This window comes from Chinchilla lanigera, unplaced genomic scaffold, assembly GCF_000276665.1.
Source record: "Chinchilla lanigera isolate Chin_1 unplaced genomic scaffold, ChiLan1.0 scaffold00054, whole genome shotgun sequence".
Lineage (NCBI taxonomy): Eukaryota > Metazoa > Chordata > Mammalia > Rodentia > Chinchillidae > Chinchilla > Chinchilla lanigera.
Window position 1 is genome coordinate 3,439,271 of NW_004955455.1, and position 17,436 is coordinate 3,456,706.

Here is a 17,436-nt window from a genome sequence, read left to right on the forward strand (position 1 = left end):
AATAAAATAAAGTATTAAATTCTTAATACATGTTACGTGTTAGGGATAAACATTGTTTTCACATCAGCTGTTTACTCGCTTACAAAACCTAAGAGACAGCATCAGAAATAAATACCTATGTGAGCTACAGTGTAAACACAAACAAAAGTCTACCACAGAAATAATCTTTCCTTTAACTGTCACACCCAAGGCAGTTTTTACACATGAAGACTGCAGGTTCCACATACAAGTATCACTTACACTGATAGCACCTATGTTTTGTATTCCTGTCCTTTCCTGTAGGGCACAGTAGACATCTGTTGGGTTTTCTTGTTGTTGTTGTTGTAGGTCTTTGGGATGCTGCACCTGCCTATTCACCTGTCAGCTCACCAGCGTGGTCCACAATTTTTTTGCATAGCTTCCTGAACAGAAACATTTAGTTTTTCCTCCGCTGTAAATGATTTGTTATGAGTTCCAGTCCCAATCCTCTAAGAGAAATTCTCCATGATGTTTTGCACTTGTTATTTTCTTTGTAAACTCTCAAACTATATCACACAGGCTTATGATCAGGTAAAACACAACCATTGGCCAAGGCTTTGTGTTTCAAGTGGCATAACTGTTGCTGCATAACTCATCAACAACATCTACTCTGCTTTTGGTCTTCTTGAAGAACGTTTCAATCTCAGGCTCCCATTTTGTCAAAGTTTCCCTACCAGTATTTCCAACATGGTGCAATGTTGACATCAGCAGTACCGGTTTGTTTTTCTTTGCCATATATGAGGCCAATGTAAATCTTTCTGAAATCCAAAGATTGTGCTGTACAATTCTCAGTTTTGAAATTACAATGTTTCATTTGGAATTTCTACTTTGTTCCTGTGTACAATTCCCATGCTAATCAACTTGTGGTCTGTTAGCAAATATAACATCAATTGGAAACGGGTAAACCAGTTGTTGAATGTCATATTCTAATTCATTTGGGAGATGGGAGCCACAAGTCTGTTCCCAACATCATTTGGTTTATTACTATATGAATACGGACCTGATAGCTGACTTCCAAGATAAATTTTCAAGTTGAAAGCACAATAAATCTTCACATCTACAAGGGCATACACTTTTATGCCATACTTTGACTCATTGCTTATCCATAAGTTTTTTACATTCCTACAATTACCTTGAGAAATCCCTGCTAAATACAGCAGATCTATGAATGCTCTCAGTTCAGCTAGTGAGGTGTCATAATAAATACATTTCTAAATATGGTTGTTGGTGCATACAGAAAGTTTTACTTGTATTTCGACCTTTGTGTATTTCACAGCATCTTGTAGCATTTCATCTGTTGTATTTTCCAACATTGAAAGGCAATGCTGGCATTCTGTCCAATGTTTCACCCCTACCAAGACCCTCACTATAGTTTCACACCTAATTCTAATGTGGGATCATTCCACTTGATTTTGACTAGTCAAATATGTACTCATAGTGCTGTTTTCTTTGTCATCTGAATCAAGGAAGTCCACATTCCCTGTGTCTGTTTCAAGTGATTCTTGCTCCATTTCACTGTCACAGGAACTTTGGCTCACATGGCCAGCATCAAAGTCATCATCATCATCACCATCATCACCACCCACACCATTCTTCTGTTATGAAAACATGTATTTTACCATAATGCATCATCTTCATCCGTGTATGAGTAATATGATGCTTCACTTTTGACCTCCCCCAAAGTCAGCAAATCTGATTTTTCATGTTCCATTGTACTGAATTGGGCTACTTGTACCAGAAAAATGAAAAAATTTTTAAAAAACAAATATTACAATTGTGTGGGTGTATTACACACTCTGTGGTGCTTGGGTAAACATATGTAAAACCTGTTAGGTGGAGCAGAATGTTGGTGAAAATCCTGGTTTGACACTTTTTCACACAGGCACGCATCTTGCCTTTCATTATGCCAAGTACAATGAAACACAAATGTAGACACAAAGATTGTTTCCTGTTTCCCTCAGGCAAAGGTACTGAGATACACAGCCAGCTACCATTTTGACAAAGTAAAAATTTAAGTAGGAAAGTGAGGGATGTGTTTGTGGAACCCAGTGTTATGCTCTTCAGGCTAGAGAACCCTAATACACATCCCCCATTGCCTCAAAATTGTGACAATCCTCCTGCCTCAGCACCAGGCATGTACCATCAGGCCTGGCTATACTCAGTGTTTCAAAAAAATAATTCTGCTTATTATAAATTACTGTGAAATAAAAATAAATAAATAAATAAAAATAAATTACTGTGAAATAGAAAAACATAGTAGTCTACTCAGAAGCACAATCTAGGTAGAGGTAGAAGAATGCCTGGCATGGAATCTGCTACTTTCCCATCCTGTACCTAGAGAAGATATTACTAGCTGATGATAGAACTCTTGCACAAATATGAAGACAGTCTTTTGCAGACAGTGTGATCCTATAGTTAGAAAACCCAACTCCACCAAAGGAATTTTATGGTTGATAAGTGCATTCAGCAAAGAAGCAGGATACAAAAATCAACATTTAAAAATAAATATCTTTTTCTATACACCAGTAGTGGACTAACTGGCTGAGAAAGAAATCAGGAAAACAATTCAACTCATAATTGCTTTAAAAATACTTAGGGATCATCCTAACCAAGGAAGTAAAAGACTTCTACAATGAAGATTTCAGTATACTGAAGAAAGAAATTAAAGAAGACACTAGAAGATGGATTTACCATGTTCATGGATTGGCAGAATTAACAATGTCAGTTACCAGAAGTGATCTATACATTTATATAATCCCCATCAAAAGTCTAATAACATTCTTTACAGAACTAGAAAAAGTAATTCTAAAAGTTATATGGAAACATAGAAGACCCAGAGCAGCCAAAGCAATCCTAAGCAAAAATAATGAGGATGGAGGCATCCCAATACCTAATCTCAAATTATACTACAAAGCCATCATGGTACTGGCACGAAAATACACACACAGAACAATAGAATAGAAAAGGGGACACAGAAACAAACCTATGCAACTACAACCATCTAATTCTTAACAAAGAAGCCTAAAACTTAGGTTAAAAGAAAGACAGCTTCTTTACCAAATGGCGGTGTGAAAACTGGATATCCACTTGCAGAAGGAAGATTGCATCTAGATCCTCATCTCTCACCCTGGGCCACAATGAATTAAAAATGTATCAAGCACCTAGACATAGGAACCTGAAGCTTTGAAATGATTTAAAGACAGCAAAGGGGACACACTTGAAGCCATAGGCACAGGAAAAGACTTCCTAAGTAGAACTGCAAGAAGGGGCTGGGGATTTAGCTCAGTGGCAAAGCGCCTGCCTGGCAAGCGCAAGGTCATGAGTTCAATTCCTGGTTCCAGAAGAAAAACAAAAACAAAAACAAAAGTAGAACTGCAAGAGCACAGGAAATAATAATATAGATCAACAAATAGACCTACATCAAATTTTAAAAGTTTCTGCAAAGCAAGGGAAGCAACCAACAGGGTGAAGAGATAGCTTACCAAAGGCAAGACAATCTTTGCCAACTACTCTTGCAATAGAGGATTCATATCTGGAAATATAAAGTCAAAAATAAAAGCTTAACATCAAAAGATTAAATAGCCCAATCAATAAACAGGCAAATAAATTGAACAGACATTTCTCAAAAACAAAAAACAAAAAACAAAAAAACAGAAATGACCAATGAGTCCATGACTCAATGTACTCATGTACAATTCAATGGTTCAACATCTTTAGTCATTAGGGAAAAATTAAAATCACAAATTAAATCCACATTGAGAGTCTGTCTCACCGCAGTCAGAATGGCTATCATCAAGAATACATAAAACAATAAGTACTGGTGAGGATGTAGGGGAAAGGAATTTTTCTACACTCTTGCTAGGAATGTAACTTAGTACATCCCCTGTGGAAATCAGTATGGATGTTGCTCGGAAAACTACAACTACAGCTATCATTTAACTCAGCTATATACCATCCTTTTTTTTTTTTCCCCCCACTGGGAATTGAACTCAGAACCTTGCACTTGCCAAGCAGGTGTTGTGCCACTAAGCTATATCCCTGGCCCACCCAGCTACATCTCTTTCCCCCTGTCTCTTGGTATATGCTCAAAGAAATTAAAATCAGCCTAATCTAGGGCTACCTGCATACCCATGTTTATTATGGCAGAATTCTCAATAGCCAAGGTATGAAATCAGCCTAAATGCCCATCAAGGATGAACAGTTAAAGAAAGTGTGGTACACGTACAAAATGGAGTCTTGTATAGCCATAAAAAGAACAGAATTTTATCGTTTGCAGGAAAATAGATGGATATAGAGATCATGTGGAGAAAAATACAGACATTCTTCATTTAATAACCGAGTTTCATTCCTGTGACTAGGTCGTTAAATGAATTGGTCATTAAATGAATTGTATATAGTATGTATGTTACAATATTCAGAACAAAGAAATAGGCAGAGAAGTGTACAGCTTGTAAGAAAGTTTCAGCCACAAGGGAGAAGGAGGGGAGGCTAAAAAAAAGAAGGAATAAAGCCAATTCTGTAATTAAAAAAAAAGAAATGGTCAAAGGAAACTCCGACTTGATGACTTCATTTGTATAACTCTTACTTGCAGTATTGTAATATATAACAGAACGTAAAGCTGTTCTACTATACAATCAGCAAAAATTACAGCACTATACAAACAAGGTGTGCTGTAGAAAAAGACACTGAGGCTCTACAAACAAGATGTACAGAACTGTGCAAAAAAAAAGACACATTGTAAGTCTTAAAGGCATGCCTCCACTCTAAATCCAAACTGTCGTTATACAAGTGGATCGTTAAACGAGGAATATCTGTAAACCTAACGCAGAAGAACAAAATCTCAGGTTCTTTCTAATATGTACAATCTAAAACCAACAGGAGGGGCTGGGGATATAGCTCAGTGGCACAAGCGCCTGCCTGGCAATTGCAAGGTCCTGAGTTCGATCCCTGGTACCGCAAAAAATAAAAAATAAAAAAAAGTTTAAAACCGACAGGAAAGTAGAAACGAAAAGCGGGGAGGGGAAGGGAAGTGTAAGGGTGGATGAAGGAGGTATAGATATGATCAAAATATGTAATATGCATCGAAACCCCCAGAAAATGTGAACCTAGGGGGAAGGACCGGGCGAAGGGTTGGTGGGGGTGGTGGGGGTGGTGGTGAACGCTGTGTACATGTACAAATCTGCCAAAATGAAACCCATTAATCTGTGTAACCAATATGTGCAAATAAAAGATGTGAGACAAACGAAAACACTATCTCTGTATCCCCTTTCATACTCAAAAGGCAGCTCCTAGAAGTGCATCAGCGATCACACAGAATGGCGAGAAAAAGAAAATTCAACTTCTGTGCAGGTGCTAAACCACAGCACCACCTAGTGGCAGATCTTCCTAATTGCAGGCAGAGTGCTGAGAAAGGACCTGTTCTAGAGCCAGTTTCACAAACCCACAGGGATAGTGAGTAAATGAGCGCTTCTAGTCTCCGGGAAATACAATATCCCTCCTATAGAACAGTCTGGAACTTCAACTTGGGCTTTCTTTGCTTTGGCCCAAGAGACTGGCTAGTAGAAGCATTTCAGGCAACAGCAGATAAAGACCTTTAGGAAATTTCAGGTTCTTCTCCAATATTCTCTTTGATGACACTGACCCTTTGTCTGTCTCAGTCCAAGCCTACCCAGCTGTCTCATTCCCCATGTAAAGTGTAACATGCTCTGCATTCACATGAGTACTATTTCTGCTCACTATATGAGCAATCACCAGGCAAGGAAATAGACATGCCTAATTTAAATGCTCCTCATTGGTAGCTCTCCTGAGACAAACATTGTTATCCCTGTTTTCCAGATGAGATCACTGAGGCTCAGAGAGAAAAAATAACTCGACCAAGGTCACATTGCAGGTGAGATAAAGGTATGATTAAAATCTAGCCAAGTGGGACCCCTATGATAGCCCCTTGCTGGACATTTCCCTGACCACAGGCTACTCAAATTGCTGCCAGAGGAGTCCAAGGAACATCAGCTGTAGCCTGGGAACATCCCACCGGGGTCAGGCCCAAGCGGTGGAGAGGGGTCAACAGGACCCTGTCAGGAGGGTAATGGGTAGAGTGCAGGGTGCCAGGCCCCATTCTGGGCCTGATTCTCCTCGATACCTGCTCCAGCTAGTTTGAATCTGGCTCAGTAACGGCTGGCTATGGATGGGTCACTGCCCTCCCTGGCCTCCCTCTCCAGTGAGACGCCTTCTCACTGTGGCAGGAATAATGTGTATGTTACAGGAAGAAGAGCTCAAAGCTGACACAGAAAGAATGGGCAGTGTGGGCCCTTCTTCCTACCCCCATCTCCTCTCTTTCTTGGCTCCTTCCCGAGGATCTGAGGAAGACAGCCAGTTCCACTTCATGTGGCTCCATCTTCAGACGTGGGGAAAGGGCTTCCCTGGCTTCCTGCAGGCCTGACCTCTGGGGCCAAGTCCTACCCATCTGCAACCCACCCCATCTCCCCATGTACCCCGGAATGACCTCCACTTAGATGTATTCCAACCATGTGGGAGGCTATAGGCTTCCTGGGGACAAAGGCACAGTATCCTTCCTGGGGAAAACAGGGAGGGGACACTGCCCTTAGGAGCTTCCCTTCTGGTTCCAGCCAGAGGGGCAGCTCCTGAGTCATCTCGGGCCCTGAAATGTTGTGCCTGCCTATTTGTGCTCCCTGGAAGTGGAGATCTTACACAGAGGTCTCACCCCAGCACCCAGGGGCCTCCCAGGCTGCTGGCCATAGCTACCAGCCTAGAATAATAAGGGCTGCTATTTTATACATGCAGATACACATGCTCTAATTCCATTATGAGGGCAAAGGGTGATCATGCTATGTGTACTTTCTTTTTTTTGTACCAGGAATCAAACTCAGGACTTTATGCTTGCCAGGCAGATGCTTATGCCACTGAGCTATACACCCCTGGCCCTATGTGTACTTTTTGGTATTAGTTTTTCTTTTCCAAACTGTGTAAACATCCTCATCCCTCAGTTCACCTTTCCAGAGACAGTCTATTACCACTTTCTTGTGAATTCTTCCAAACAACACATGTACCCGATTCAAGTATTTATGGGTATGGTGTTCTAATTTTGTCTTGAAGTCTGCTTTGTCAGATATGAGTATATCTACTCCTTCTTGCTTTCGGGCTGTATTAGTATGGAATACTTTCTCTATCCTTTCACTTTCAGTCTGTGTATGTCTTTGCTAATGAGGTAAGTTCTTTCAGGCAGCCAGATACTGAGTCTTGTTTTTAATCCAATTTGTGAGTCTGTTCTTTAATTGAAGAATTAGGACCATTTATATTTCAGAGTTATTAGAGAAATGTATGTACTCATTCATCACTTTGCTATTTTTCTAATGTTTGATTCTTTTTAAATTCTCAATAGCTTATCTATCTTTTCCTCTTCGGTAAGTAGAATTCCTTTCAGTATCTTCTGCAATGCTGGCTTAATGGTTATTATTTCACCTTCAATTTGGATAGCTTTGCTAGATGTAGTACTCTAGGTGGCAATATTTTCTTTCAGAGTTTGAAATACATTGTTTCACCCTCTCCTGGCGTAGGGGTTTCTGTCAGGAAATCTGCAGTTAGTCTGATGGGATCGTCTCTATCTGACTTGGCACTTTTCTCATGCTGCTTTTAGCATTTCTGCTTGTTCTATTCTCTCAACATTTTAACTGTAATGTGATGTGGGGAGGTTCTTCCCTGGTCATGCCTGTTTTGGATTCTAAATAGCTATATCTTTCCCAAGATTTGGGAAATTTTCTGTTACTCCTCGTTGGATGTACCATGCCATTAGTCCACCCCTCAAGAGTCTTTTTCTACAACACAGTTTGTAAGTTTGTAAGTGACCCTCCAAATCATCACAGGGCCAAGAAATCTAGAACCTGTACTGCTCCATTCCTCATTATACTCGCTATAGTAAAGGTAAGAGAAGGTCTCCTCTCTCACTGTTCTAATGATGATGAGGACAGCTACTGACAACCCAAGTTCTGGCATCTGGTCTCACTGTTGTACACAATGGCCAGCCCTAGATGTGATGTCCTCTTTTTGCTTTGTTTATGGTGTTAATTTCCAGCCATAGATTGCCTTAAACTGTGCAAGAGGCATTCCAGTGGAACAGTTGTAATTTTGGCACTGTTAACAGAGGGCTGGGATATTCTTTGCTGCCTACAGGGAGACGCTTTTAGCCTATGTGTGCTTTTAACTGATATGCTTACTACAGCTCAGGTAATGAAGCTCAAAGTAAGGAGAAGAGAAGCTGATGACCCATATAGTACATAAGCTAAAGTTAATGACCATGTAGTACATATAATTCGTAAGCTGAATTAGACACTCAAAGTATTTATAACCAATGCTCCAGTACCTGCCCCCCCAAAACAATATCATGTCATGTCAGTGGCCACCTAAGATTCCTCCAGTGTGACAGCAGTTGTCCAGTATGAGTGTGGGAAACCTTGGGCTCTGTCAGTCTCCTGCACTTTTACCCATCATAGCTTCAGGCTTCCCTGGTGTGCTGTGAAGCGGAGACATTCCCTCTGCCGCTGACCTCCTTGTTCACAGAAAGCACACTGGTTGTTCTTAAGGGGCTGCTGATCCAAGGGCTATGGCCTCGGCCAAAACCTAGGATCGAATCTCACCAAGGCACTATTATTCAGGTCACCATGAGGCAGCTAGGAGCTGAAGGTCATCTCTAAGAACTCAATCTGTTGTTCAGTCCTGGTCTTCAGTGCCCCCCCCCCGCAAGCAGCAGTGGAAGACAGCTATGTCAATGTCCCCAAGGGCAGATTAAAGGCCAGGGTAGCACTTTTAATCAGTAAAGCAGTTGGGATCCTCAGAGAATCAACCAAATCTCTCTTTATATATGCCTAAGACAGACACAGAGAAAGGCCTGTGCACCTGGAGAGTGGCTTTTCCTCTCTCTGTCACCACCCAGAGAGGACAGAGTCAGGGCCTGGGTTGGTAGGGAACTCCACACGTGGTGCCGTCAGGACTGGATCCCTCTGGCAGAGGGGGCTGTAGAACAGGAGTACAGAGCTATGGTGATGCCGTTTCATGGATTGCTGGGGTTGCAGGCACCTTAGTTAAAGTAGGTGGAGTGACAGGAGTCACAGGAGGCTCCAAGTTTAGAGGCATAAAAGCTTAAACATAAAAAAAACTTCACCCTATTTGCCTTCCCTCCTTCAGAACAAATCTAGCTGCAAGACTGTGCTATAACTAAGGGACCCTTTTTATCCCCACATCTTGTTCCCCAACTGATACTGAGGGCAGGCCATGCTACAAAAAGAAAATCAGCTTCTTTTCCTTTAAACTTTCTTCCTTAAACTTCCCCCAACTAGCTAAAAGTATACCAGTGGTGTGTCATTTGCCATGCTCTCTTGACCCCCATATTTTGGTAAGAATTTTATCAGATGGAGGGGTTGCAAAGTTGAGACCTGCTACTTGTCTTTGGCCAACCGGGGTAAGATAGCTATGGTAACCAAAGCCCAAAGGAAACCGCCCCCCATTTTCCCTCGAAGATTTAAGAAAGAAAAATAGAGGGAGAGATAGAAAGACAATAGCAATCTCCATAGCAGATTGAATCATAAAAAATAGTACCCTGAATAACCCCCACCCATCTGTGCTTCCCCAGAGGATGGCAGAGAACACAGCTCAAGGAGTGGAAGTTACAAACCACCAGAAGGGGGCGCTGTCTGAGAGGTGGGTGTGAGTGTGTAGTGGTGGACGCACAGAGCAGATACCCGTGAGAGGTAAACGCAGGGAAATCTAAAAAACTGAGATCCCTGCCTAACAGAAAACCTATCTTCCGTAAGAAAAAGAATCAATGCCCCTCCAAGCCAACAGTCAATCAGCACAAACCATCAGGGCCCAATAGCCAATTTCCGATTAGTTCCAAGTCCCATGGGAATTTGTTCCTATAGGAATTTCTTTCAGTGTCCCAGAAGAGCAGTCCTCCATAAACCACAACCAAGAGGTTGATCAAATCTTAAGTATTAATTAGGCACCTGTGAGGAGAGCTTTTTAGAATACTGTGCGTCCTTAACGGAGAGACGGATGGAAACAGACAAACAAAAATCCTCACAAGACACACAGAAAGGAGGCAGAGACAAAAATTTCACAATTTTAAAGCTACTTCCCACACAAGGAATGATTAGTTAACACCAGTTCTAATTAGTTTTAGGTTCCCTGGAGGAAGGGAAGAAAATATTTGCTCACAAATCACAGGGCACCAAACCAAGCCACCATACTACCTAAAGGACAAGAGTGGCGTAACCATTCCGCTGCCTTGATTACTGGGTGATCAAGCCAGGGCCTAAACCACAGGGCTTGTGGCCTAAACCCACCCTCCCTGCAGATGTCTCTGTCATGTGACAGTAAAAGGAGCGAGGGCTACGTTGATGAGGGCTCCCTGGAGCTCTGGAAGTCCAGGGACTCAGCAGTGGGCCCTGATGCCTTCCTAACAGGCAGTCATTTTCAGGGCGGCTGCTGCTGGAGGCTGTGGCAACACAGGCCCCTAAGGCATGGCCTAGAGGGCCACAGAAACAACCCGGGTTGCAAGAAGACACTGAGGCTGGTTGTCCCAAACCACCCTGGAGAGGCAGGGGAAGCCAAGAGGAGGTGCCTGACATCTTCCGAGAGAATCCTGCGCCTTCCAGATAAGAAAGAGAAAGGTCAGCTTCCTTTCCTGTCTCACTAACCCTCTCCTGGTTGTCTTCCTGAGGGTCCCAGGATTCCAGTGTGTAACACCCAGGGTGACAGATATGATCCCAAGGGTAAGAGAGGACAGTTCGCTCTCTCTAGTACAATATGTTCAAAGTTAACCCCAAGTTTAAACCAGACCTGGATTGAACAGAATTTTTATTTGTAGTTTTTCAAGCAACCTCCATACTGATTTCCGTAATGGTTGTACTAGCTTACATTGCCACCAATAATGTAGAAGTCCCCCACCACCACCGTTCTGCAGCCTCAGCAGCCCTTTCAGGGGCTCTTACTCCCTCCAGGACATGGCCCAGAGCAGGTGCTACACAAAGGGCTTGTCACCACACAAGGGTTCAACTGCCAGCTGGAAGAATGGTCCCTGTTCAGCACTGCTCTGGTTGCTTGTGTTGTCCACATGAAACATTCCCCGGAGCAGTAGCCAGTGTTCAGTGTGGGATCTGGACCCAGCCTTCTGAATGCAGCCCGGTCCACGGGCTGGGAAGGCCCATAAGAGGGAACTCACAGCCAAGGGTAGAACTCCTGCCAGTTGTGCCCCTGCAGAGCCACTGTAAGAGAAGCAGGCCAGCAGAAGTTCAGATAGGGAGAGAAAAGTACCGGGAGATAGAAAGCCTGGCCAAACCATGCAGCAAGAGGTCAGAGTCCTGGCTTCCCAAGCTGTTTTTTTTTTTTGGTTTTTTCTCCGGTACCGTGAACCGAACTCACAACCTTGCGCTTGCGAGGCAGGCGCTTTGCCACTGAGCTAAATCCCCAGCCCCTGGCTTCCCAAGCTGTAGGGATGGCTGCAGTGGGAGTGTTTGCCCCTCCTGCCCCACCCACACCCTTCTCAGCCCTGCTCTGGGCCCCTGCAGGCTGCCTGTGTGGACAGCATCAAGAGCTGCCCAGAGGGAAAGGAGATCAGGGATGTCTTCCCTGCCACTGGCCTGTGGGGTTGCCCTCTTTGAATTCATCAGAACCCAGGGACCCCGGCAGCCTGCATCCTTGCCCTCTCCCAAGGTTATCGCATTGCTCAGTGTAGCTCCTTCTGTACTACTCTATGACCTCCCTCTCCCATGTAGCCAGGGGTCTATTACTACTTAGGGCACCTGCACTACTCTTAGGGTTTCCTACACCCCACTGCCCATTTTTGTAAATTATTCCTATGATAAGCCCTCTTGCGAATCTCCTAAATTGGCTGAGTCTTCTGTTCCTTGCCGGCATCCTCACTTATAGGGCCACCTGCCCTGGATTCCCTGGGATGACCTGGTTTGCAGTCATCAGCCCACTGCTCCACATGCAGTTCTGGCTCCCTCCTCCCTTAAGTTCCAGCCAGGCAGAGGGTCACTCTGCTGACCTTCACTCTGCTCCAGCCACTGGCAGACCTGCAGGGTTCTAAGTCCAAACAGCTAAGTCCACAGCTTCATTCCTCGGGGGGCACTCCTCCTTTGTGTCTTCTCACACTGGAGTCACCAAGGAGACTGTGCTGAATGTTCTATCCCAGAGCTTTGGTCTCTTAGGAGGCAGTGACAGCAGGCAAACCTGCCCAGAGGATTCTGTCCACAGTGTAATTGAGGCTGCTACTGGCCCTGCAGGGATTTGGATGGCAGCCTCAGAGGCACTGGGCACTCCAGCACCATACATAGAATGGACGTCCTCAAGCAGAGAGGCTATACCATGGGTATAACCTGGGGAGAGGGCTTGTAAGGGAAAAGTCAAATTTGTATAATTTGAGTGCCTAAAGTTTAGCATAGTGCTCAAGATAACCATAAAAAAAGCCCCTGAGGACTACCTAGAGAAATTCCTCCCAAGGAAAACTGAGATCGTGATGATAGTAAACCACCCGTTCATCATCAAAACCAATAAGATCTTTGAGATATCACACAAGGTCTACATCATGATGGAGCTCAGAGGCCAAGGCAACTTCCTTGAATTCATCAAAACCCAGGTAGCCCTGGAAGAGTGAAGCTTGCAAGAAATTCTGCCAGCTCTCCTTGGCAGTCAGGTATTGCCATAACTTGTACAACAACCACAGACTTCAAGCTCAAGACCTTCCTCCTTGACAAAAAAATCAACATCAACTTGTCTGGCTTCAGCCTCTCCAAGTGCTGCATGCAGGGCAGGAGTAGCCAACTGACATTGACTAAAACCGTTTGCAGATCAGTGGCATACTCATCCCCTCATTCAGTAAGACAAGGAAACAGAGTGAGGGACATTCCTAATGCAATGATGTAGAACTAATAAAAAGGGTCTATTTTGGACCAATCAGAAACTTCCTGTTTTCAATCCTTCATTGGAAGCCGGTGCTGTTCACAAGACGAACTGGAAGATTCTCTTTTCAATCATTTGTTTGCATGTGGGCACAACCAATCAAAAGACACTATTCCTGATCCTTCATTTACATGTAACAGGAAGCCAAATGAGTTTTTCCAATAGGACAGTTTATACCTGGCATGATGCTATGAGTGTTTGATAGGACAATTTCCCCAATGCCTTATTTACATGAAAGATAATTCAAGAATTTGGATACAAAAGACTTCTTTCCCTTTACCTTCAGGGCCACTGTGAACCTTTTCATTGGCCCATTCTCATTCTGCAGAGCTAACTTTTTTCTGCCTTCAATAAATGTACACTTCCACTGCCTTTGCTGTGTGTCTTGTCAAATTCTTTGTTCAGGACACTAAGAACCTGAAAGAAGCTCACTGAGACCCTCCATCCAGTAACACTTGCCGTAGACCTCTGACATCAAGAGCCAAGAGCCTGACCATGATCCACTAAGACACGATGGTCTGCGGCTCCCTGCCCTATGACAGCTCCAACATCATGAAAATGCTGCACTCACAGGAGGAACATTAAGACAACTTCCTGTGCACCAAGTACCTGATCAGTGAATGCCAGGACCTCATCTACCACACGCTACAAGCCGCTGTCAACGGGCAGCCACACGTTGATGAGATTCCCAGCTACTGCGTGGTCTAACCAAAGGCGCAAAGTCGGTCTTCTGCAGCCATCAACAAGGAGAGGAAGAGTTCCCCAGGCCCAGTCTTCAGAGACTCTGGAACTTGGCTCTGAGAGGAAGCCTGCCACCAAGCTGTAGCTTGAGGAAGAGGCACAGCCTGAGGCATAGACAGAGACAAAAACACCAAAAAGATGTAGTGGAAGTGGCCAGGCAGTCAGAAATCCTGAGCTTCAGCAGCAAGCAGCTGGCCAGAAAAACAGCGGAGGCTCCAGAACGCACAGCTAATGAGCCAAGGAGACATCAGGGAATGAAGCAGAGCTCAGGCCTTGTAGCCTGAGCCTGGAAGAAGTCAAAGAATAAGCCAGAGAAGAAAGACAGTCCCAGATTATTTTTCTTAGTTTCTTGTTCCTCCCTTTGAACTTCATAATGAACAAATAAATCATGAATTTGCGTCTTTGCCCAGCTGACTGCAGTCTTGGGCTCCCTCTACCTCCCAACTCACACGCAAAACAAGCATCTATCACAAGTGTAGATGCCAAGATGGATGTTTTGCCCAGGTGACTTCAGTTCTGGGTTCCCTCTGGCTTCTTACTCACGGGAAAACACACCCCAGGGTGCTCAGCCCAGACCATTAGCTCAGCCCAGCGCTGACGCAGCTGCGCCTGTCAGAGTTTGGGACAGATGTTGGAGGAGACAAAGAGGGGCAGGGGTCAGAGCAGAGAGCTGAGCAATGAGGCAGAGAGCAGAGTGAGGAGGATGTTACTTGCAGAGGGTGGTCCTCCAGCGCCAAGCAGGAGTAGAGAAAAGACAGAGGCAGAGAAGGGAGACACAGAGGAGGGGTGGGAGGCCAGGCTCTCTCACGCTGGGGAATGTGGCCTTGGCTGCATTTGGAACTGAGGATCTAAGTAGCAGTCATCAACCCCAAGCATCCAGCTACACAAGGCTATCGGTGGGGGCTTGAGGGCAGGCCAAACAGCCCGTCAGTCCGTCTTGAGCTTCCCCACCTGCTGGGTGACTTATTTTCCTTTCCCTCCCACCACCAGTTCCCCTCATGTCCAACAGGCAATTCTCAACAGCATCCGGAGTCTCCCTGCATGGGAGAAGTGAGAGCCCTGCTAGATGGCCCAGTATGTCCCGCAGTCCAGTGTAGCCTTGACCATGTCCCATTCCCCTTCAGCTCCTGCTGGAGCTGAGAAGCTGACCCTGGAGAGTAGGCAAGGTAGGTAACTTCACAAAGCTTGCCTGGATACTGTGGGCAAAAAAGGCAGCCCCTGGTATCCTGCAGTGGGTGTGGATGTATTTGGCACCACTGGCTGCCAGGCACTGCCCGCCCTGCATGTCCCAGGCAGTCCTTACCCTACCACAGTGACCCCATTTTCTCTTCACCTTAGTCTGGACAACCCCAGGGGGGCTTGAGGGTTTAATACACACAAAAACATTCCAACTCACCTTGTGCCCCAGCCTGCATCCACCTTGGCAAGACCCCAACCCCCAGAGCCTTGAGAGAAGTAGAGTCCATCAAGCTCCTGGATTTGCCCTCCCTACACAACCACCCACAGTACAGTCCACCTCCCTCCCCACACAACACCTGGCCCTTTTCACTGCCTCCCACAGCAGTCAGATGCACTTCCTAAACCTAGTCTGGCTTCCACCCTTGTAGGAAGGTTTCTAGTATCTGGAGGTCCTCCCAGGCCTGGCCTTTTCCTGTTGACCCCTGCTTCCTCTGCTGGTCTCCTGGAGCTGCCCCTCACCCCAGGTTCTCATCCACAAAGTACCATGATCATATTGTGGACTTGCCTCTGCAGACTCTGTCCTCTTGCCAGGCTTATAGAGTGGTGGTTGAAGCCACCCTCTCTATTCCAAGAAGCTCTGCTTCTGCTAAGCTGATACCCGCCTTCTCTGACAAGTCCCCTAAGAACCAGAGAGACTACACTGTACTGGGCAAAGGCAGGGCACGAGGAAGCAGAATGCACAAAAGAGGGAGAATGAGTTTTGGAGTCGGCTGAGAAGGCTGACACTCAGAGGGATGCGGCAGATGGGGCCCTGGGAGTGCAAGGGATGTGGGAGAGAACAGAGGTATTATGCTTCTGGGTCCTGGCCTGCAGGTCATAGCCTTTTCTGGGACACAAGGAGGGAAGTTCTAGTCACTTTGAAGTAAATAATCCCCAGGAGAAAAGGAAAGCATTGAGCTAAAGCTATGAACCACCAGTGCTCTACACAGCTTACGTGAGACTTGCAAGGCTGGTGCTGCTGACAGGGGGTCACTATGGGCTCATCATCCACCCTGCCCATCCTGTCTCTCAGCCCGACAGGCTAACTCTGGCTGCCAGACGCAAGACACGTTCTACCTGTTCCAGGTGTGTCCACATCACTATACCTCTGCCAATGATGACACGGCAGCCTAGCATGTCATGTCCGTCATGTCCCTGCTGCAGCCCTGCAGATCCTTTGCACTTGGGCTCTTATATCAGTTACTCTTTGAAACCTTCTGCCACCGCCATCACCACCACCCATATAGAAACAGGCATTCCTGTCCTCCCTCTGACCATGGAACCCCGGGTTCTCCTATCTAGACATCCCCCTATGGGCAAAGCATGTTTGTGACCAATGACAAATGGATATCAGGGCTTGCAAAGTAGCTAAGAAGGGTTCTATTTTCCAAAGTGAAAAATCCATGCACCAGGCACAAAAGGCAGCTGACATGCAAATGAAGTGTAAGTCACAGTTTCAATAGGTAATTCCTGCCCCCACTTCACAAATGACCGAAGTGGAGAGATTCTGGCCCCCTCTCCCTACCCAGAAGCTTGCTGAGTGCTTCCAGCCCTGAGGGCCCCCCTGCACCAAGGCCCTGCCACATGGCCTCTCACTGATGAGATCCAGGCTGGTCCTGCTCCCGCTTCTTCTGTCCCTTAGATATCCTTCTTTGCCCAGGCTCCAATCCTTCTTTGGAGCCTGCACCAAGGCACTGACCTCCACAATCACCCCAAGCCAATTATTCTCTTTCAGTAAGTTGCCATCTTCAAATAGGACTTGGATTGTACAATGGTTGCCTGTCATCTAGAGAAAAACCCACAAGTTTTTCCTTCTCTTCCTTCCTGATTTGTATTACTCAGCCGTTCTCAGAAGCTCTTTCCTGCCTAGGTGCCTCAACACCTGCTCCATCTGGTCAAAGTTCTGCCCATCCTGTATGCCAACTCTACCCCTTGGAACGTGCGTCTATCTGCCTGCCCTGGTCCCTAGGCCAGTCCGCTGGGCACTCGGGGCATCCTCAGTGCAGCTTGTTTTCCCACCCCCCACAAATGCCCCTGCTCACCAAAGCAGCAGCATCTCATCTGCCTGGCTCTAGCTCAAGGAAAAGACATGAAGCTGCTTTCATCCACCAGGCTTGGAAACACTGCTGGCTTGGCTGGGTCAGGGCAGATGCCACCAGTTTGAAGGACACCACCTCTGCCGGAGCTTTTCTTCACACCATGAAGAAGCTGCAGGAAATTGACTCTTGTGGGACAAGGACCAACATAAGGTCAGTTCCCAAGGCCAGGTGAGGGAAACAGGCTTGGAGTGGACACTCTGGTGGGCTTAGGCCACCTCCCCTCAGGCCTGACTTGTGCAGGGAAGCTGCAGTGAGAAAGGGGAGCAGGACGCATTACCGTGGTCTTGAGGGCAGGCTTCCTTCCAGTGGGCTGGAAAGAGGATGCTCCTTTTGGACCAGCCTGGCTTCGAGAGTTCCAGGAGCCCTGCACCCCCAGCCCGGTCCT

General features: G+C 45.7%; 1 long non-coding RNA gene across 2 annotated transcripts in view; it reads right to left on the reverse strand.

Annotated features, from left to right (window-relative positions):
* LOC102026073 overlaps positions 1 to 17,433 on the reverse strand; it is a 23,988-nt gene extending 6,555 nt beyond the window's left edge. Inside the window, exons 1-3 of one of the 2 annotated variants that reach the window (XR_262820.2) lie at positions 17,329 to 17,433; positions 16,995 to 17,160; positions 10,892 to 11,294 (exon numbers count right to left, since the gene is read on the reverse strand). This is a non-coding gene — a long non-coding RNA (uncharacterized LOC102026073). Of the gene's footprint in view, positions 1 to 10,891; positions 11,295 to 16,994; positions 17,161 to 17,328 lie in introns of those variants that run through there. The other variant, XR_262819.2, reaches the window with a different exon arrangement.
* Between the last annotated feature and the right edge of the window lie 3 nt (positions 17,434 to 17,436).